We start from the raw sequence: 23,426 nt of genomic DNA on the forward strand, positions 1-23,426 counted from the left end.
GAGAGGGAGGTGGGAGAGGGGATCGGGATTGGGAATACATGTAAATCCATGGCTGATTCATATCAATGTATGACAAAACCCACTGGAAAAAAAAATAATAATAATAATAAAAAAAAAAAAAGAAAGAAAAAAAAAACCTATAGGAGGTTGGTTTTATAGTTAAGTCTATATAACAGGTTATATTAATATATTTAAGTGCCAAGGAGATCCATTTACTGTTTCATAGAACAGAGAAAGACTCATTTGTGTATTTCAAGTTGTTTTGATTAGCCTGCTGAAGGCAAGGGCTGAAGATAAGCTGGCAGTGTCTAATTTATCTTTTGGATCTTAACTATGTTTATTTAATTAAAATTTGCTGTATCTAAAATGTCCTCTTTTATTTAACGAAAGGCATTGTAGTGTAGTTTATGTATAATATCAAAGAATATTTCACACACACGAGTTGTGTAACCATCACCAAAATCCAGTTATTACACATTTCTGTCACAGTGAGCTCCCTTGTGTTGGTTAGCAGTTAATCCTCACTTCTCTCCTCCCTTACAAAGACACATGATGTCCTAGGCATTCAGGGTCTGATTTCTGTCATTGTAAGTTTGCCATTTGTGGACTAGTCATATAAAGGGACTGTTACTGTATACAGTCTTTTGTAGCTGGCTTATTTGCATAATAGATCTGAGGTTCATCCAAGAGTAGCATAGGTCAGTTGTTCTTCCTTTTTATTGCTGAGTGACGTTCCACTTGACATGGATACTCACATTTATGTATCCACTCACAGTTGATAGACATTGGGTTGGGTCATTCTGCATTTTGGCTGTCATGAATAACGCTGCTGTAAACATCTGCATATGAACCTCTTTCGTGAACATGTGTTTTCGTTTCTCTTAGGGAGATTCCTGAGAATGGAATTGCTGGGTGTTGTGATAAGTTTGTGTTTGGCTTTGTTAGAAACTGCCATACTGTTTCCCCAAAGCAATTGTACATTTTACATTCCTACCTGCAATATAAGAAGGTTTCTGTTTCTCCACTTCTTTTAACAACATTTGACATTGTCCTTTAAAAAAATTATATTCATTCAAGTGGTTGTGAATTGGTATCTCACTGTTGGTTTTAGTTTGCATTTACCTACTGACTAATCTCATTAGTTGAATATGTTAATCATGTTTTATGAGCTAATTAGCCCTTCATATATTTTCTTTCATGAATGTCTACCCAAGTCTTTAGCCTATTTTAAAATTGGGTTGTTTGTCTTATTATTAAATTAGAAGTATTCTTGATATACTTTGGGTATAATACCTTAATCAGTATGCTATTTACAAATATTTCCTCACAGTCTGTGGGCTTGTTTTTAAGATTCTTAATGATGTCCTCTGAGATATTTTTAAAAAGTTTGACAAAGGAGATTTGTTTATATTTTTTTCTTTTACTGATCTTCTTTTTGGTCTCTTCCAAAAAGGCAAAGAATTCTTTGCCTAACACAAGGTCATAAAGATCTATTCCTCTGTATTCTTCTGGGAATTTTATGGTTTTAGCTTTTATATTTAAGTCTTTGGTCCATTTAGGGTTAATTTTTGTGTATGAAATGAGGTGAGGGTTTAAGTTCATGTCGGTAGCCAACCGTCCCAACATCATTTGTTGACAAGATTGAACCAGTGGTCAAACGTGCCCTGACAATTCTATAAGACTCTGAATTGTCTTTGTACTTTTGTTAAAAATCAATTCACCATACATAAAATTTCATGGCTTTCTTTATGACTTTCAATTTCTTTTCTTTGATCTATGTGCTTATCTTGCATCAGTGCCACACTATCTTGATTACTGTGGCTTTATAGTATGTTTCAAAGTCAGGCACTATTGGTCCTCCAATTCTGTTCTTTTTCAAAATTATTTGCTCTATTCTTCATCCTTAAAATTTCCATATAAATTTCAGAGTCAGTTTGTCAATTTCTGTAAAAAAAAATTGCTAAGATTTTTTTTTTTAATAGGGATTGCATTTAATATGTAGATCAATTTGGGGAAAATTGCCAACTTGACAATATAGAGTCTTTTAGCCCATGGATATGAAATATCTCTCCATTTATTTAGATCTTCTTTAATTGATCTCAGCCATGTTTCACAGTGTTCGGCGCACAAGCCTTGCCTTTCATTTGTTAAATTTATTCCTAAGTATTTTCTTATTTATGATGCTATTGTGAATGGCCATATGTTCATGTTTTATTTTCACCACTCTGGCTGTTGATTCTCTCAGTTTTTTTTTTTTGCTGGAAATGACCTCATTCTGAGACCAGGCAGAATCAGAAAATCAAGAGGGCTTCACGCTCTGTCCCCTAGCCTGACTTTGGAAGACCCAGGTTTCCCAAGGCCCACAGCTGGTTGCAACTCAGAGTACAGTTAACCCTGGAGGCCCTAGATAAATGACAAGGCTGTCCTGTTGGACAACAGCATGTAGAAAGGTGGGGGCCACAGGAAGTGGACCACACAGGTGTGGCATTAACAGGGTCTTTGGGATGCAAGCAGACTCCAAATGTGGAACCCAGGCTCCGGGATGGAACCAGGAGCAGGGCTACAGGTGGGGATGGTTCCTTGGATGGGGGGTGGGGGGTGGGGTTGACCACAGAACAGGACGGTGGGAGGATGCTCTTCCAACAAGACTGCTTAGCCACGGACACCCATGCCCACCTCCCATGCCTGGCATGGAGTTTGGGGCCAAGCGTGGAGCTGAGCTGGAGCCTCTCAGATCCTTGGGGTGCCATCAGGCCTGGAGCACAAGTCGAGGCAGATCCCAGGGTGGGGAGGTGGTGCTACCCGAGAAAGGACCGGGGAGGGGCCGAGTTGTACAAAGCACGCAGTTGGCACTCAAGAGTCGGTCCCCAGCATTGGTTTGACAGGGACTGAGCCCCCCTCAATTGGAGCGATTCTTGTCTTTCTTTAACCAATGAGGAAACAGGCTCTGAAAGGTGACATCACTGTCTGCCAGGCACTAGCCTCTCCAGCCTCGTCTCTTGCCTCTGCTCCACCCCTTCACACACACCCCATCCTCCAGCCCTCCCAGGTCCCGTGCTCTTCCTTGAACCGGCCAAGCGCTTCCCAGTCTCTGAGCCCCTGCAGGTGCTGTTCCCTCTGTCTGTTGTGCTCGTCCCACCATGGCATCCTAACAAACGCCCCCTCTTCCCTTCCAGATCAGTGCCACTCTGTGAAGCTTGCCCAACCTCTGCAGGCAGGTTCGGACAAGCCCTGCCCAGAGCTCCTTAGCCTCCATGCATCCCTGCAGCCAGCACCTCCCATTGCACCAGACTCGCCTGCTCCTGCGTGTTCCTCACCCACCAGGCTTAGAGCTGGTGTACCAGGGGTACCAGGGCACAGCTTATAATGTGCTAAATAAGGGCTCCTGCCCGGGCTTTTGAAAGGATGTACAAGTGAGGGGTGAGTGAAGGCGTTGGACCGTAGAGAAGTGAAGAGACGCTTGCCGTCATGTCTTGTCCTCCTGAAGGGTTAACATCTAAGGTCACCAACTCCTCAGTGATTCATACAGGGGCTTTCAGGGGCTGGAGATGGCAGGAGAAGGTCTGTGGTCCATTCTCCTGCCTCTAGGCTGGAAAGTAGTGTCTTTATTATTTCATGGGTGAATCAGAGAGGTCTTCCTCTCTGGCCACTGTCACAACGCATCACCCTGCCAAGAACCCTGATTTTCAGCAGCCACAACCAGCATCCGCTAGTCATCAGAGTGGCCTGGCGGTCACAGGATCTGTGTGCTCATTACCTGCCCGGCCCTGTCCTGTGGCCGTCGTTACCACCTCATTCAACTTTCACTGCAAATCAGTGGGGTGTGTACGCATGCTCAAGCTCAGTTGCTAAGTTGTGTCCAGCTCTTATGACCCCAAGGACTGTAGCCCGCCAGGCTCCTCTGTCCATGGCATTTTCTAGGCAAGATACTAGAATGGGTTGCCACTCCCTTCTCCAGGGGATCTTCCCGACCCAGGGATCAAACCCGCACCTCCTCTATTGGCAGGCGAATTCTTCACCAGTGTGCCGCCAGGGCTTCCCTGTCCACCCTCACTTTTATTTCCGTTTTGTTGTGTTTAGTTTTCTCCGTACAAAAGAAATATCTGCTCATCTCAATTTTTTTAAAAAAACAGTAGAGAAAATGAGAATCCTCATCATTCCATGCTGTGATTCCCATTCACAGATGAGGAAACTCAGGTTTGTGGTACTTTCTACACAACGTAACCTTCTTGCCCTGTGGTCAATCAGCTGGGCTGTCTTTCTGCCTGGTGTGACAGCAGCAGCTCAATGCCTCTCAGGGGAAACCACGGCCCTAGGGTGAGCTCGGGCAGTTGGCAACAACTGGCTGATTGGTAGAGATTTTTCTTCAGGGTTGGTGCTTAGAAATCAATATTTACTTGTGCCATATATCGTGGCGCCTGCCTCCCCGCTCAGGGATGGCAGAGAAGAGCAATAATCTTGACAAAATCTAAATAGCGTTGTTTCAAGTGAACTGGAGAGGCGTCTTCGTACATTGGGTTCCCGGGGAGTCCATAAATCTGAGACTGATGAATTACCTGGGCAGGTGCCTCTGCCACTGGCATCCTCGCTGAAGACCAGAAAGTGGGATAATTACTTCTCTGGCACTGGTTGTCGAGAGTGAGCCGGTCCATTTTTCTCTTTTATTACCACTGAGTTTCAGGAAAGTGTCTGCCGGATCCCCCCTCCCTGCCCCCCTTTTCTAAATGTTGGATTTATTTGATGACTCCACCAGGCCTGGTGGGCGGGAGCCGGAGCCAGGGAGCCAGAGTGAGCCCTGCAGGGAGGAGGACTTGGCCCCCAAGCCTGCCTGCCGGAGGCCTCAGTAGGCGGGTGTGATGGGTGGGTGGCTGGACATCCACCCATTCATAACCGTCATCCCCATCAGTGGTGCCATAAATTTTCCTTCCTTCCCTTCCCCTTGCTCTGTGGGCTGGCTGTGCCCAAGTCAAGGCAGCAGAAGTGGGCTGAGATGAAGGTTTTCTTAGCCTTGGGAAATGTGGTCTGAGCAGCCAAAGACAAAGCTGAAATTTGAGGTTCAGGTGCTAAAGGGAAATGGGAGAATCAGCTGCCGGGAGTAGGGGGTGGGGGGCGGGCACTGGCGGACCTGAACAACTCAGGCGTGTAGATCAGAGTGTTTCTGGAAGTTGGGGGGTAGTGCTGACCGTGTGAGGGAAAAGAGTCCATTCTATCCTCTCCACCTTCTCTCCTGCCCCCAAGACCTGCTTTCAAACTCCATCCTTCTCAACCTTGACATTGATATGTGTATTTTTTTGTTGCCTTAATCTGGATCTCTCAAAGTGTCCTCTGGATCGTCTCTTAACTCTGGGATGCCTCATACTAGGGGTACTCCCTGAACATTTAGTTAATTAGGTGATGTTTACATTGACAGAGCCTTATGCATCTGTGGTAACCACTGCTAAAACGCAGTGGTTTATTCATTCACTCATTCAATATTTACTGGCTTCTCACTCTGTGATAGAATCTGTGCTACGCGGGTAGGGATACCACAGAGAGAAGAACCAGATAGGGTTCCCGCCTTCCTGGAGCTTAGACTGCAGTGAGAGCTGCTGCTGCTGCTAAGTCACTTCAGTCGTGTCCGACTCTGTGCGACCCCAGGGACGGCAGCCCACCAGGCTCCCCCATGCCTGGGATTCTCCAGGCAAGAACACTGGAGTGGGAGCAGACAGTATATAAAGTCAATCATCTATTGCATGTTTTATAGCTCAAGTAAGGGGTCAGGGAAGACTGTCTTGAGGAAGTAATGAATGGGAGTTTCTCAGGTAAGAGGGAGGAAAAAAAGGCATTCTAAGCAAAGAGAACAGCGTGTGCAAAGGTCCTGGGGTGGGCAGGTTAGCATGACCAGGAGGCAAGTGTGGCTGGAGCGGATAAGTGAGGGCGGTGGGGTAAGTGAGCCTGGAGTGACGTTGGGCCCACTCTGGGTAGGGCCATGCAGGTCATGTTGAGAAGTTCTGTCTTTCCAGGTACAGTTCGGGAAGACTTCAGAGGACATTTGAGCAGGGAAGTATGGGTCCTACAGTCAGGCAGCCTCTCAGACCCTCCTCCACTTCTAGAGAGAGCCAAGGCCACTGCAATTCTTTGCTGGCTTTGACCACCTGTGCTCCCTGGGCTCCCACACATCTGGATTTAGGCACGACACAGCCAGATTCACTGCAGCACGTGGGGGAAGAAAGAGTCCAGAGTGAAGCCCTGGCTGCTCTGATGACCCCAATTCACACCCCTGGGGTTGAGGCCCAGACCCTGGACACACCTTGGCTGCTAACGCCCTTTTCTTGGTGGCTGCTCTGACCATGTGCAAGGATGGAAATAGTCCCCATTAGCTCTGTTGACCTCACTCTTGTCTAATAACCAAGTGTAAAGCCTTCTCTGGGTTAAACCTGGCCCTCTGAACCTTGGCATAAAAGGGAAAGGCCCATCCTTGCAGGGCACCAAGAGCCAAACCACTTTCTCTTTTGGGAAACCGCTCACCCCAATTCCAGCAAGGCCTGGCTGGGTGCTCCCAGGAGCGGCATCCACCCTGTCTCCCTCGCCTGCCCCCTTGTGTTCTGTGCTCTCTTGAATAGAAGGGTGGGGTGGGCTTGAAGCTGGCTAGGAGTTTGGGTAGATGCTCAGCCCACCTCACCTGTACCTCACCTGCAGCAGGTGACCATGGATGATGCTATGTTAATAGTTGGAGTAACAGGGCCGTCATCCTCTCCCCTTCCCCATTTTACTACTGGCTCTTAAGTAGGAGCCACCACACTATTGGGACTATTGTCCAGAAGCGTTTGCTGTAGCTTCTCTCTCTCCTTCTCTTATTTAAGGGAGAAGCAGTGGCTTGTCTGATGAGTGAATTCAATTGGCATTGTCATTCTGTAACCCACACAATTAGATTGGATCCATCTAATGGGACCAGCAATACTGGCCCACTTGAGGACCACGGTGCAGGGAAATGTTCTCTGTTTGGTACCAGACAACGTGGGTTCTCTTCTAGGCTTTGCCCCTCACTAGCTGAGTCATCTTAGTCAAGTGACTTCACCTCTCTGAGCCTCTCCTGTGAAGGGTGGGTGGGGTTGTCCAGAACAAGATATGCTTTGAGAGCTGTGAAGGGGGATGTGGACCGCAGTGGGCACGGGTGTGAGAGTTCAGAATAACCCTGGTGTCCCTGGCTCCGTGCCTGTTTCACTGACACATGACATTTAACAGTCATGTCCGTCCTTTGTGTTACTGTGAACTTTGTGTCTATAATGTGGCTCAGGCTCCAGATCAATAAAGCTCCAATCAAAATGGCTTGGATCGTAATGAAATTCATTACTGCACCTGATGAGAATCCAAGAGTGAATGAGGTTACGGATGGGGTTGATTCTACAGCCCAGGCTATTTTAGGATTTTAGGAGAATTCAGAAAGGGATCCCATCAAGCTGTCAGCAGGATCCAAGGGAGGGGGAGAGGGGAGAGGATAATGCCAGGTACTAATCATCAAAACTTGTGTTCCTTGACCTTAGGCAAACCTTTCTCCCTCAGGGGAGCCTCAGTTTCCCCATGTGCACAATTGGACAGGAACATCGCCCACCCCCACAGGCTGTCAGGAGGCTTGATGAGATTTTCCGAGTGAACCCTTCTGTGTGGAGCCTGGTAGGCAGCAAGCACTTGGCAAATAGCTCATTGCCAGCGCTGTTGCTGTGGCTGGTGTGTGACGGGTGTCGTGTGGGTGATGCCACTTGCTCTGTGTTGCCCCTGGATGTGGAGCTGGTATCTTCAAGAGGAACCCCTGGTGGATAGAGTTCAGGAGAAGGGACTTTCTGATCAGGTGAGCTGCCTGGCACAGGGTAATGGAGACTGGGCCTGGGGGGAGACCCTGCGGCAGAGACCCAGGCCCCAGGGGAAGGGCTTCCAGCCTGGGGTGGGGACATTCTGGGGGATGAACCAATGATGGAAGCAAAGAGCACAGTCGCAGCTTCTGAGCACACAGCGGGCATGAACATAGCCTCTCTGGATACAACTGGACTCCTTGCCCAGCTGGCAGCTAGTGCCTCTTAGATTAGGCCTCAGCAAAGCCACTGGACCACGGGATCAATTCTCTCTTTGTTGACACAGCCCTTGCTGTCACTCCACCTGCAGGGGGAGGAGAGCCCAGCCCGGCCTGGACAATGCCCTGCAAACCAGCCAGCTCTGGAACCTGCCTCTTCCAATCACTTGACCTGGCTGAGCCTTAGTCTCCCTTTCTGTAAAATGAGAACTAGATCCACTTCATATTTCTGTTGGGCCTTAAATGGGTTTATATGAGGCAAGTCCACCAACAGGTGTGCTTTGAATGATGACTATATGCCAGGCACTGAGCTGGGCTCTACAGTTTAGTTGCTAAGTCATGTCCAACTCTTTTGTGACCCCGTGACTGTAGCCCGCCAGGCTCCCCTGTCCATGGAATTCTCTAGGCAAGAATACTGGGGTGGTTTGCCATTTCCTTCTCCAGGGAATCTTCCCGACCCAGGGATCAACCCCACATCTCCTGCATTGGCAGTTGGATTTTTACCACTGAACCACCTGGGCAGCTCTATAGGGACATAGAATAGGGGCCTAACAGTGGAGACCTCGTAGAGTTGCAGTGAGGTTTGGCTGAATCACTAGATGTAAAGGATTTAGCTTGGTGCCTGCCCCTCAGGCCCAAAGACACAGAGTGAGTAGCACTTAGGGTTTGGGGCAGTGTTCCTTGGACATAACTCCTCAGGGAAGTTTTTAAAAAAACTTCAGCTTCAGGACCCCCAGCGCCGGAGATGCTGTTGCAGCAGCTGTGAGGGGGGCCCAGGGACCTGAGTCTTCAGTGAGCTTCCCGGGGGGGCTGCCGCAGGAGTTCTTTGGCCTGGGGTTTGGGAACCAGCCCAACAGGGATGCAGAGCTGAATGAAGCAGAGCCGCCGTCCTGATGGAGCACGGGGGCTGGAGAGGAGATGCCCACTCGTGAGGAGCTCCAGCGTGAGGCTGAGTGAGGCACCAGCTCTGGAGCTAAGAGGCCTGGGTTTGAGTCCCAGCTCCACCACTCTCCTGCTGGGTGACTTGGTCACATCCCCCAGCCTCGGTTTTCTCTTCTGCAAAATGGGGCCAGTTGGCTGTTAGGGCCAGTGCAGTTGGCTGTTAGGGCGAGAGGGGCCGCCCCACTCGAAAGAAGGGCCCGGAGTGACTCTTATAGGACTGTAGGTCTCTGGTCCCTACCTTCTCCCCCAGTCCCCCTCTGAATGACCCCATAGACTTGCCATGTCCCCACCTTCTCTTCTCAGACCCCCTCTGAACAACCTCATAGACGTGCCAGCGTCTGTCCCACACCTCCTGAGAGGTGGAAAGGGGCCTTCCTTGCCCCTGGGTCCTGGATCTCTGCCAGAGGAAAGCCGCCTGCTGGGTGGCAATGTTGGGGTGGGCACTGGGCCCTGGGGCCTCTGGCTGGCCCAGCTTCTGCACGAACGTGGGGAAGCTGAAACTAAGGCCTGTGCAGGTGGAGCATCTGAGTGCCCCCCCCGCCCCCCAGCTCCTGTGATGTCACTAAACCCAGCACCTCGTCTTCCCCTGCACAGTCATGTGACCTGCCCATGGCCTTTGACCTGCTCACCCAGGAGGGAGTTTGGAGGTGATTGTGGCTGCTGGAGTGGGTTGAGAAGGAGGAGGCCTTGACCTCCCCAGGGCAAGTGGGGCTCCCGGTTTCTTCCAGGCTCCCCATCCGTGTCAGACACTCCTTTCTGGGCTACATCCCGAGGGGACAAGATTTACAGCGGTCACAGTTACTGTTCGCATCTTTCCACGAGGGCTCTGTGCTCTCTCGTCTCCATCATCTCAATTAGCATCAGGGCAGCTTTTACCAGGAGATCTCCTTTCAGGAGTGACATACAACATGTTTGAAAGGAAGTGCAGTTTCCATTTTCTCCCCCTCTCACCCATCACAACGCATTTCCATTTCAGTCGAGTCTGTTTTCTTTTTGCACATCACATTTCAGAAGCCTCAGCATTAAAGACCAGGTGGAAATGCCGTTTGGAGCTGTCCTTTCCCAGAACCTTCCTGCTCCTCCTCCCCACCCCTCAGTGGGCTGGTCTCTTCCTGACCTTTGCTCCCTTGGAAAGAAGGGCTTGAGTCCACTTCTGTCTGCCTTGAAGCCTCTTGGCCACCTACTCCGACCACCTGCAGGCCCCCAGGTGAAGATGGTGGTTAAAAGTGGCCCAGGAGTCGCCAATGAACTGGAATTTATGATTTCTATAAGTTGAATTGTGTTTCTCCAAAAAGATGTATGGATGTGAGCGTTGGACCATAAAGAAGGCTGAGTGCCAAAGAATTGATGCTTTTGAACCGTTGGGCTGAAAAAGACTCTTGAGACCCTTGGCTACAAGGAGATCAAATCAGTCAATCCTAAAGGAAATTAACCCTGAATATTCATTGGAAGGACTGATACTGAAGCTGAAGCTCCAATACTTTGGTCACCTGATGTGAAGAGTCAACTCAATGGTAAAGACCCTGATGCTGGGAAAGACTGAAGGCTAAAGGAGAAGGGGGCAGGAGATAATGAGATGGTTGGATGGCATCACTGACTCAATGGACATGAGTTTGAGCAAGCTCCAGGAGATAGTGAAGGACAGGGAAGCCTGGGGTGCTGCAGCCCATGGGGTCACAAAGAGTCGGACACAACTGAGCAATTAAACAACAACAACACAAAGATACGTGTAGGTCGTACCCTCAGTTCCTTAGAATGCCACCTTTCTTGAAAATTGGATCTTTCCAGAGGGATAGTTAAAATGAGATTGTTAGGGTGGGCCCTAGTCCAGTATTACTGGTGCCCTTATATAAAGGGGCAATTTGGACACAGACAACAGGAGAAGATGATGTCTTGAGACCCAGGGAGAAGACGGCGGTAAGCCAAGGCATGTCTGAAGCTATTGGAGGCCTCAGGAACAAACCCCTCTCTAGAGCCTTCAAAGAAGCATGGCCCTGCTGACACCTTGATATGGACGTCTGGCTTCTAGAATTATGAGGCAGTAGACTCCTATTTTAAGCCACCCAGTTGGTTGCATCTTGTCACAGCAGCCCTAGCGAGCTAATACATAGATGATGACAAGGTGGTGAGGCATGTGAGGGGTTGAGGCTGGGAAGGGGCTGCCTGGGGCTGTATTTTCCAGCCCCCCTGCATGTAGGTGGGGCCACATGACCAGCTCTCACCAGTGGCTTGGGAGAAGTCATGCAAATGTCACTTCTGGTTGAGGTGATTCAGAAGCAAGTGTGTCCTCTCCACTCTCTCTTTCCCCTCTCCCAGCTGGAAAAAGAGAATTATGAGGCCTTGGAGGAGGGGTGGAGCCTTGAGATGGAAGGAGCTGGGGCCCCGAATCACCGTGTGGAGGAAAGCTGCCTGCCGAAGGCAGTATCCGAGCTCTGAGAACATGTGGCAGGGGAGGTGATGATGTGCATGGTCTAGAAAAAGCGAGACATGACCAGTGGGAAGGGGCAAAGTGCACCAGGCAGAGCAGACAGCATGCGCAGAGGCCCAGGGGGCAGTAGCCAAGCCCCGGGGACCTCCAGTAGGTTGTGTGGTTAGGATGTATCCTGTGATGGGGAGAGAGCTGGGTCCTGGGTAGGCTTGGTGCCATGTGGGAGAATTTGGGAAGTGTGCTGAGTCCACTGGGTGGCCAGTGAAAGCTTCTGAGCAGAAGGACCATGCAGACCTGTGCGTTTGAAAGGGCCCTCCGGCTCTCAGTGTGGGGCTGGATTGGAGGGGGAGAGATAAGAAGCAGCAAGACCAGGAGGGAGGCTGGCCCAGTGCAGTGGGAGAAAGAGCCGGGGAGCAGGCTGAGGCAGAGGGGATGGAGGTGGCTTTTAGGAGAACTCAAGTTTTAGAGTCAACAGGTCTTGGTGATTGATTTCAAGGGAGGGTGAGGGAAAGGGAGGGATAAAGGATGGTGTCTGGGGCTTCCCTGGTAGTTCAGTTGGTAAAGAATCTGCCTGCAAAGCAGGAGACCCTGGGTCAGGAAGATCGCTTGGAGAAGGGGTAGACTACCCACTCCTGTATTCATAGGCTTCCGTGGTGGCTCAGTTGGTAAAGAATCCGCCTGCAATGTGGAAGGCCTGGGTTTGATCCCTGGGTTGGAAAGATCCCCTAGAGGAGGGCATGGGAACCCAGTCCAGTACTCTTGTCTGGAGAGTCCCATGGACAGAGGAGCCTGGTGGACTGCAGTCCCTGGGGTTGCAAGGAGTGGGACCTGACTGAGCATGGCACAGCACAAAGGATGATGTGCAGGTTTCAGGCTGGAGGATGGTGGGGCCATTGCTGAGATATGGGGACCCAGGGCTTGGACAGTGTCTCTGTTCTGGCCATGGCCTCAGTTTTCCCAATTGCAGTCTTGTGTCCAGAACTGCAGATATAAGTGATAGATCAATAGCTGGATGGATTAGACAAAGGGAACAGCAAGAGCAAATTCTTAGAGGTGGGAAGTTTATGTGGGGGGCAGTTTTACTTGTGAAACATTTGTCTCCTCCACAGACAGGGGCAGTCAAGCCTGTCTTGTTCACCTCTGCACCCTTAACTCCAACAGACTTAGCCTGGCACATAGCAGATACTCAATTAATGGTCATGAATGAATGAAACAAATCAACAAAGTGCTGTGATTTGGCTGCAGTCTGGAGAACTGGTCGTGACTCCTGGAGTGGTGGAATGGTGATCTTGAGTGCCAGGGTGGGTTCATTTTTCATTCCTTTGCTGATGGGTTTTGAGTCTAGGCTAGGTCTAAAAAGAAAGGGACTTCCCAAATGGCTCAATGATAAAGAATTCACCTGCAATGCAGGAGACATAAGAGACTCAGATTCAGTCCCTGGGTTGGGAAGATCCCCTGGATGAGGAAATGGCAACCCACTCCAGTATTCTTGCCTGGAGAATCCCATGGACAGAGGAGCCTGGTGGGCTACAGTCCATAGGGTTGCAAAGAGTCAGACACGACTGAGCTACTGATTTTGACCCAAGATTTTGGGTCAAAATCTTGCTTGACCATGGCTCTGAATAAGTTACTTAACTTCTCAGCACCTCAGTTTCTTCATTTATAAACTAGAGATGTATCTCATGCCATTGTTGTGAGGATAAATAATTAGTGCGTGTAAGATGCCCGCTTAGAGCAGTGCAGGATACACTGCGCTCTAGTTCTGAGCTCTAGCTCATTCTTGTGATCTGTCACTCCTCCTCCTCCCTCTCATTTTCCTCTTCCTCCTCCCTCCTCTCCTCCCCCCTTAGACTTGCTATTTAACAGCTCTAAGCCTCGGTTCATTCATCCTGTAGATAGTAACGCCAACCCCACAGGCTTATTAAATGGATTGAATGTGATAGTTCATTAGAAAGACTTGGTGCACAGTGGGTACCTAATAATTGCTGGTTAACACAATCGGTGCTGGGCTGACATAAGCCAGCTTTGCCTCCAGAAGGGCAGGTAAGATCCTGGGGGAAACCTTTTCCACCAGTTTTGCTCTGGGCAAGAGAAATGGAAAAGTTGCTAATTCTGAAGAGTAAATGTCAGAGGCTTGGGAAGGATTTTGAGGTTCTGAAAATAAACATCAGGAAGGGAAGGAGGAAGATGGGAGAGAAAGGAGGGCATGGAGATGAAGGCAAGCCAGGATGAGAGACAGAGAAGAGGTGTCTAGACTGCGTGAGAGAGAGAGCGCGCGCTCAGTGTTTGCCCCCAGATTATGGGATGAAGAGCTGAGCAAGTAGGTGGCTGCTGAAACAGACACTGTCATGACTGGCTGATGGATGCCACTGGATAGAATGGCTCTGTTGTGCCACCAAGTGAATTGAACAGGGCCAGCTAATCAGAGGGTAAAGAATCTGCCTGCAATGCAGAAGAGCTGGGTTCGATCCCTTGGCTGGGATCCCTTCCATTCCTGGAGGAGGAAATGGCAACCCACTCCAGTATTCTTGCCTGGAGAATCTCATGGACCAAGGAGACTGGTGGGCTATAGTCCATGGAGTCATAAAGAGTTGGACACGACTGAGCAAGTAATGCACACAGTTACTTACAGGTAAAGAATCTGCCTGCCAAGCAGGAGACTCAGGTTCAATCCCTGGGTTGGATAGATCCCCTGGAGGAGGAGATAGCAAGCTGTTCTGGTATTCTTGCCCGGATAATCCCAGGCAGAGCAGAGTCTGTGTCCATGGGGGTCCCAAAGAGTTGGATCTCACTCAGCAACTAAACCACCACCACCACCACAGCTAAACAGTGAGGGTTTGATTCGACAGATATGTGTGGAGCAGGAGCTTTATATACCTGTTCCACACGGTTCATGGGTGAATTTAGAAAATGAGTTAAGAGTGCTTGTCTCTGTGTCACACACAATAGTATTGCAAGAAATGATGTGCTTTTTCTCCTTCTTGTTCTATATCACATTTTCTTTCCTTTGTCAGAACCCATCAAATTCTACATGAGCCGTAGCCAGCTTTCCTCCTTAGATAAATGAGAGTAGTTTGTGATTTTCTGTGAAAGATGCTAGGTTGGTGCTTTTATAGGACAATATAGATTTTTGTCTTCTGCCCTTGCTGCTGTTAAGTTGGAAGAGTGAAGGCATCTGAAACTCACTTTCTGGGAGTCCTGCCGCTCATGTGCACGGAATTTCCTACTGGGTTTAGCAGGTGCCTATGGAGCTGGTTCTGTCAAGGGCACACGGGATGGGCCTATCACTGCCTCACAGGCAGGAGCCTTTTCCCCCTGTATGCTTCTGTAGTTTATGAGCTGATAGCATGGTTTTAGCACATTTATAAACATTTGGGTATCTTCTTCAGTCATTTATTTTTTCAGTTATTTTTAAGGGACAATAAATTGTCTTTACACTCTCATAAAATCACTGTGCCGCAGCCTTGGATGTGCCCAGTGGATGCGAGTGAACAAGAGCTGGAAGAAGCCCTCTCCTGAGAGGCAGCAGTCCCTGGGTTCTAGTCCTGGTGTTACCGAAAGAGCTGGGGTGTCCAGTGGCTTGCCACTCAGAAGCAAATAAATAGACAGGTTGGTGGAAAGGAAAGTTTGCTTTATTTCAGATGTGGCAACTGGGCAGGGGGAGGGCTGACATCTGTCCAAAGGCTGACTTTCCCCCCACGGACAGTCAGTGGGCAAAAGTTTTTATAGACAGTGGCGAGGGTGGGGGCTACAGGCAGAAACAGCAGTCATCTTTGACATCATCTCCAGTTGGTCATTGGTGGTCTGACCGATGTCATCTTGATTGTTTTAGCTGCAGTTAATCTTCAGTTTTATGGTCGTTCTTTTTTTCCCATTTCTTTGAGGTCAGTTCTCAGAATTGTGGCAGCTTTCAGTGTGGATACAGTCTGGTCATCACGTAGTTAATTTCTTCCCTTTGGGGTTTCAGTATCTACATGACAGCTCATCGGATATGGCTCAGAATATTATCTACAGCCCTTGAGAAGGAACTAAAGGTCCTCGACGATGCTTCATGACTACATGATTATTATTTGGTCTCTTTTGACTGTTTTCCTATGTTTTCATTTCTCTGATTAAACTTATTCTTTGACTAAAGTTTTCCATGGGGCAAAGGCAGGCAGAGGACATGGTGGGGAGGGGCAAGGACCATAGGGTCTTGCTCCATTTCATTGGATGGGCTGATAGCTTGTTGTGCAGCTTTAGGAAAGTCATTTTCCCTCTCTGGGCCTCAGTCTCTCCTTCATCCATCCTGATATTTATAGTCTGAATGTTCCAGGAGTGTGAGGCTCCAGCAAAGGGGCGCTCAGAGACTTAATTTATGAAACAAATGTGTACTTACTATGTGCCAGGAGGAGCGTCCCTGGTGGCTCAGTAGTAAAGAATCTGCCCACAATGCAGGAGATGAGGGTTTGATTCCTGGGTCAGGAAGATCCCCTGGAGGGGGGCATGGCAACCCACTCCAGTATTCTTGCCTGGGAAATCCCATGGACAGAGGAGCCTGGTGGGCTACAGTCCCTGGGATCACAGAGTTGGACATGACTTAGCCAGTCAACAGCAACAATATGCCAGGAACAAGGCTGTGGTTCCAGGGAAGGAGATCCATTTCTCGGCCTCAAGGAATAGATCTGGAGGGAGGAAATTCCCTGGTGAATGTGAAAAAGTCACTGAAACATACAGAATGGAAGCTCCAAGGGGATGGGGAGCTCTGTTCCTTTCCTTCAGGTCTGCTCCCTCCTCTATGGGTACCACTGGCCTCTACCCTGCATCTCTCCTGGCAAGGGGGCGGGCACACCAAGCTGAGCATGGTCTTTCCTTCAGGTCCGCTGACCCTCCTGGACACTCTGCCTCCCCCCACACCAGCCGGTGGCTGATGACGCTGCTGAAACCTTATAGGCACCCTTAATCTCATAATCAATGCTCCGGGAGGGCAGGGACGGAACTGATTGTGAATGCAGCTCATGTTATCCTGAAAGGCCCAGCCCAGCCAGTCAATCAATGTACCTGCAACACTGGTGACTACTGCCTCAAATCAATAATGCTTACAAAGTTAGGTGGGAGGGATGTAATTTCTTTTTCCTTCCCCCACATCCTTTCTGGAATAACCAACTGTCTTTCGTACAAATAAATGCCTTGCACCCCACGTTCCCCTCAGGCCCTGGGAGGCTTTGGAGAGGTCTCCTTTTCAGTGGACCCTGGTGTCTCCGAGCCCTGGACCAAGAGCTTCATACATGGACTGGACTCTCCCTGCAGCGGCCCCTGGGAGGCAGCATTGCATGGGGCTTGAGTCAATTACATGAGAATGCACAGCCAGGAAGCGGCAGGGTCTAGATTTGAACCTGGAACCGAGAGATTAAAAATAATAACACAGAGCATTTATGGAGCCCCTCTAGTGGCTGGGGAAGTGGGCATGGAGAGAAGGGGCTCTCTGAGCTGGGTCCTGCAGAGCCCTGAGCACTGGTTGCCCTGTGGACATGAAAGCAGAGGGGCTCCAGCTGGGTGAACAGAAGGGGCAGAGACAGGGGAGGGGAGGGGTCCCCAGGGCTGGAGGCAAAGGGCTGGTTGGGAGAGAACACTGGGGAGGAGACCTGATCCTATCGGGCCCTGCATGCCAAGCCAGGAAGCTTGGGCTCAGCAGTCAGAGAACCTGTGGATTTCAGAAAGTTCTTCCTCGTGGTAAGCTGAACCCTGGCCCCTTTCAGCCTCTTTCTTTTGTTCTAGCTTTTCGCCTGAGACCCGTGGAACTGGATGCATTTGTGTGTCCTCCGGGGACAACCAGAGAAATAGCTGCAAGTGGCCTTGGCTCCGCCCTTGGATGCCTCCCTTCCTGGTTTAAAATCCTCCGTAGACATGGGAACACGTCCCTTCCCACCCTCACTCCTCATTACGCCTCTGTAGTCAGCCTCCAGGTCATCAGTAAAAATAGGTTACACGTAACACCTGCAGTTCTACAGCACTGATGTCCGTGTGCTCAGGCTGTGAGCTGGCCCCTGTTTCCACACCGTGGATGCACCCGCTCACGTCACCCTCACAGCATTCCCATCACCAAGGTTGACATCATCCCCGTGTCCCAGGTCTCTGCTTCAACAGCTACGCTCTGTCCCCAGGTGCCTCTCTTTTATGGCACTGCTCATTATTCTCTGAGCTTTTACACATGTCAAACCAGTCCATTTATATATAAAAAAATAACTATTTAAGTAGCTGGACTATTACAGCCTTGGTCCTGGACTCCCTGAGCCTAGAGGATGCTATCTATTCACCTCTGACTCCTGTGTACTCAATGCTTCCCTGTGCTCACCCTACACTAAGCCCTCTGCAAATTCTTCCTCTAGTCCTCCTAGCCACCCCACCCCCAAGAGACCAGTTATCTTCGTTATCCAGTCGAGAACAACGTAACTCAGAGAAGTAGAGGGACTTGTCCAAGTTCATACAGCTAGGCAGTGCCAGCATTAACAACTGACTCTAGAGCCCCGTTCTGAACGCCTGAACGGGCAGAGTTCCCTGAGTGTGACTTTCATAAGGGGAGACAGTGGAGGGAGAACAAACTTATCTTGGGTTCTGATAGCCAGAGACCAGGAGCCCAAAGCTCTCTGTCACCTTCAGGCTGTTTGGAGGGCAGGTGGGCTGAGCCCTTGAGATGGCCGCAGCCTGGGTCATGGTTCTGCCCTGGATTATGGCCCCTATGGTTAAAGGTCTCTGGCTTTGACTTGCCAAGCCAAGGAGCTTTGTGTCGCTTTGGACTATCTTTCCTAGAACTCTGACAGCTTCCACAGTGGGGCAGGGACTTGATCATCACTGTCCCCTCCTCTGAAAGGCTAGACCAATGCTTCTAGTCACTGCTGCCCCCATCCCTGGCCCTACTGGAGCAGCATCACAGAGGGAGCTTGTGAGAATAATTCAGTAGATAGTCATGGAGGACACCTGGTTTGAGGCCTTGCCTGAGTGAGCACTGTATCAGTCAGCATAGGTGAGGCTCAGCTCAGTAACAAACAGTCCCCAATGGCTTAAATACATATATATATATATTTATTTGTGTCACTGACATTTTATTTATTTGTTTCTCTATCTATTAATTTAACTTATTTTTAACTAAGTATATTTCCTTTATAATATTATATTAGTTTTAGGTATACAACACAGTAATTCAATATTTTTATAGATTATACCCCATTTAAAGTCATTACAAAATAATGGCTGTATTTCCCTATGCTGTCCAATACATCTTTGTTGCTGACGTAATTTTTATAAAAACTTTTAATCCCATGCCTCTATCTCTCCTCTCCCGTCTCCCTTCTCCCACTGGTAGCCACTAATTTGTTCTCCATATTTGTGAATCTGTTTCTGTTTTGTTATGTACATTTGTTATACACATTTTGTTGTTTTATTTTTTAGATTCCACATATAAAAGCCCAAATATTTATTTCTTTCTAATCCTGCCTGCCTGTTGAGTGTTGGGTGGGCGTGACTCTGCTTGTCAGGACCATTCATGGACCCCAGGTGACAGAGTGGCTACCAAGCCAGAGGTGGAGAGAGCTCTGATGGACTTTGCACCAGTCATGAAATGCTCAGCAGGTGAGTGACATGCATTACTTCTGTTCACACAACGCATTGACTAGAACAAGTCATACGGTCCCACTGAGCCACAGGGGACAGGAAGTTCAGTCCCATCATGGACCTGGAAGAGGTGAGGTGTGAAAATATTTGGCAGAATGCATGACTGCCCCTGGCACCATGAGGATGTGAAGGGCAGTGACTGCTCCCACCTCCCCCTTCACACACTCCCACCCTGCACACCCCCAGGGGGCTTACAGATTCTGCAGGGTGACATGCAGATTTCCCCCTCATTCTATTCCAGTGGCCTATAGACATAATTGTCCCAAGAGTCTGAGATTCAGCAGGTAAATGAATTGAGAGTGATCACAGACTTTGGAAGTGGCTGGGCTGGGATTGGAACCCAGGTTTGTTTGACTCAAAGACCAATCTTCTTCTCCTTGAACTTGGTGCTCCTTAAAACAATCAGAAAACTTGGCAAAGCAGTGGAGAGGCTGGGATGAGATGCTGGAGTGCAGATAATCGGTGCCGCAGGCCACTGAGCACCCAGGAACCCAGGAGGGCTTGAAAGGAAAATACAAGGCGTAGTGTGTGGTGTGAGGAAGATTACTTAGTAAGAGGCATCAGTGACAGTCTCTGGATCGTGAGCTGTTCCACTGTGCCATGCCCCCTGCCAATCTCTTTGGACCAATTCAGTCACTGAATTCTTAGAACATCTTCTTGATGAAGTACCATTGGTACCAATGGATAAGGTACTCATTTTACAAATGAGGAAAATGGGGACCAGAGAAGTTGACGCTGAGGTCACTCAGCTGGTCAGTAGCTGAGCTCTTTCTTGCCACCTGCAGGCTTGCTTTTCCTTATGAGCCCCAGAGCCTGACAATCAAGTTCTGGGTTAAAAGAGCATATACAGCCCCCAACCTGCTGACCACCTTCCCTTACCATGCCCCCACCCCCCAACTCTGCCAAACCCCAAGCTTGCCCATCTCCCCAGAGAGGGACCCACTTCATTATGAAAGGCCCCTCTCCACAAAGATACAACACAGAAGTCGATGAAATTCACTCGAATTCAGCATCACTTTGGAAATCAATGTGCTGTGATTGTGAATCCAGTGTCTGTCAGCAGCTGCCTAATTTTAGCTGGATCTTTGCAGGCTTCTCACCAGGCTCATCCGCCCCCGTGGACTGACAGAGCAGTTCCGAGAGTATCATTGATCTTTTGACTAAAGTGTCCTAATGAAATACAAACCTGCTGTTACTCAGAGAGCTGTCTGCCATGGAGACATGGAAGAAAGCTACCAGGACAACAATAACCATAATTTCATTGTAAAACCTGCCCTCTTGTACCATGTTTCTCCCACCTCTTCCCTATTTTGATCTTGGGCTCACAGGTCCAACATGGAAAATCGATGTCTCTCACTGTTTCAACTCTGTCACAGAGAAATAGAGGGGAGAAAACCATCAATAGAGTGTTAAAGATATTTCCGGTTATGAGCAAGAGCCCTGTGATGAGCGCCCTTGGCAACTTGCAGTGAGTTAACATCTATTTATTTGCAGGAGGGGAGTTGCTGGGAGGCTGATTCAAGTGCTCCTGTTTGAGGCATTCCACCCAGCTAATCGGCTAAAGAAGTGGAAGAGGTGGAGGGTTGCCAGAGGGTTCAGAATCCCTGAAAATCAGAAACCATCGTCACAAAGGGCAGAAGTGGACAGAATAAGAAACGGGTGTCTTCTCTTGCAAACTGTTGCCTAGGCAGTGGGGGTTCTGGGGAAGGAAGCAAGGAGAAAGACATCTACCACTTTGGAGACAAGAATTCTCTGGCAGGGTAGGGTCATCAAACCTGATTTTAGGGAAGATTCTGAAGGTCCAACGGCCTCATCTTAGAGATGGGCCTCCTGAGACCAGTGGAGGGTAAGACATCCTGGTTCACAGCATGCCTACAATTCAGTGGCAGAAATAGAAATACTGATGTCCCCAGGTAGATTTTATGGATTATGGGGGAAAGAGTACAGTTTCCTCCAGCTGGTCCTGATGGTGCCCAGTGGTCTAGACCAGGGATCAGCAAACCACAGCCTACGGGCCATGGCTGGCCCCATGGTCTGTTTTTGCAAATAAAGTTTTATTGGAATTCGGCCCCACTCATCAGCTCCTGTACTGCCTAAGGCTGCGTTCATGTTCCACCTGCATGGTGGAGGAGCTGAATCAGAGACTGTACGATCCACAGGCCTGAAATATGGACTGTCTGACCCTCCAGAAAAGGTTTGCTGACCCTTTTTCTAGACACTTGCCTGAGGGCTTCTTACACATAATTTATGCAGTGTTTTTATGTATATTAAGATATTATTATGAAAAGTCAGACACCTGTTTTCAAAGGGAAGTTGACATGGATTCCTCCAGATCTAAAACTGACAGCAGCAAAGCTTCTCGGACTGCAGTGGGGAGGCGGCTGAGCCTGCCCTCTCCTGGCCTCCCCTCCTCCGGCTCCATCCCAAGCAGGGTTGTCTGATAGAATACAGGACACCCAGCTACATGTGAATTCCAGATAAACAATGGGTTTCTTTTCTTTACAATAATTACATCCCAAGTAGAGCTAGGGTCTTCTCCAGTGATTCTGCCTGCCAGTGACTCTGCCTCCAAAGAATCTGCCTGCCAATGCAGGAGACTCAGGAGACGTGGGTTCAATTCCTGGGTGGAAAAGATTCCCTGGAGGGGAAAATGGCTACCCACTCCAGTATTATTGTTGGAATAATCCCATGGACACAGGAGCCTGGTGAGTTACAGTCCATGGGGTTGCAAAGAGCTGGACATGACTGAAGTGACTGAGCATGAGCCCGCAAGTGGAATTAATTGAAGCATTCATTACATGTAGGAAAAAGCTGGCTTAAAACTCAACATTCAAAAAACTAAGATCATGGCATCTGGTCCCATCACTTCATGGCAAATAGATGGGGAAAAAGTGGAAGCAGTGGCAAATTTTATTTTCTTGGGCTCCAAAATCACTGCTGGTGGTAACTGCAGCCATGATATTAAAAGACTCTTGCCCCCTTGGAAGGAAAGCTCTGACAAGCCTAGACAGTGTATTAAAAAGCAAAGACAGCACTTTGCCAACAAGGGTCCGAATTGTCAAAGCTATGGTTTTTCCAGTAGTCGTGTATGGATATAAGAGTTGGAACATAAAGAAAGTTGAGCGTCAAAGAATTGATTCCTTCAAATGGCACTGATGAAGACTCTTGAGATCCCTTGGACTGCAAGGAGATCAAACCAGTCAATCCTAAAGGAAATCAACTCTGAATATTCATTGGAAGGACTGAAACTGAAGCTCCAATACTTTGGCTACCAGATGTGAAAAGCCAACTAATTGGAAAAGACCCTGATGCTGGGAAAGACTGAAGGCAAAAGGAGAAGGGAGCAGAGGATGAGATGGTTGGATGGCATCACTGACTCAAGGGACCTACATCTGAGCAAACTCCGGGAGACAGTGAAGGACAGGAAAGCCTGGCAAGCTACTGTCCATGGGTTTACAAAGAGATGGACATGACTTAGCGACTGAAGGACAACAACAGTAAGAAAACAGAGACTTATTAAGAACAGGAGTTTTGAAGCCCTAACCTGACTTGACCTTGATTTCCAGCTGCAATCCTGATGCTGTGTGTCATTGATAATTTCTCTAAGACTTAGATATTATCTGTAACAATATCTCATAGAATAAGATATTATCAGCTCATTCTTTATATTATTACATTATATATAACATATTATATTATATATTCTAATATTATTATATTATCTCATAGAATGAGTCCTATCTCATAGAATAGACTTCCCTGGTGGCTTAAATGGTAAAGTGTCTGCCTACAATGCAGGAGACCAGGGTTTGATCCCTGGGTCAGGAAGATCCCCTCGGCAACCTACTCCAGTACTCTTGCCTGGAAAATTCCGTGGGCAGAGGAGCCTGGTAGGCTACAGTCCATGGGGTCGCCAAGAGTCAGACACGACTGAATGACTGTACTTTCACTTTTCATCTCATAGAATGGCTGTGAATATTATTTTGAAAAGGCTAACTCCCATACTTGGGTTTCAATAAATGTATTTATTTAGTAGAAACAATAAAAAAGAGTAAGTATGTCCCAAATACTGAATGGGTCATACTCATACAAAAGAAAGAAATCACCATTTAACTGATACTTAGATGTAATGAAGAGTGTGTCTTACATTTTTATTTGCTAAATATGGTGACTCAACCATTGAGCCACTTCAGAGGAAGCCGGTCACAAAAGTCTCTGGAATAGATTTCAAAGTCCTTAGCCTGGCATGTCAAGTCTGTCCTGGGCAAAGCCTGCAGCCTCATTGCTTGCCCCTACTTTTCCATCCCCCCATCATCTATCACTGTCCACCTTGAGCTCTTTCTTACTTCCTTCCACACT

At 48.5% G+C, this 23,426-nt stretch overlaps 1 pseudogene; it reads left to right on the forward strand.

Moving 5' to 3' along the window:
• Window positions 1-3,401, forward strand: part of LOC122426772 — an 18,501-nt pseudogene extending 15,100 nt beyond the window's left edge.
• Window positions 3,402-23,426: the final 20,025 nt, after the last annotated feature.

This window comes from Cervus canadensis, chromosome 24 (assembly GCF_019320065.1).
Source record: "Cervus canadensis isolate Bull #8, Minnesota chromosome 24, ASM1932006v1, whole genome shotgun sequence".
In the NCBI taxonomy this organism is placed as follows: Eukaryota; Metazoa; Chordata; class Mammalia; order Artiodactyla; family Cervidae; genus Cervus; species Cervus canadensis.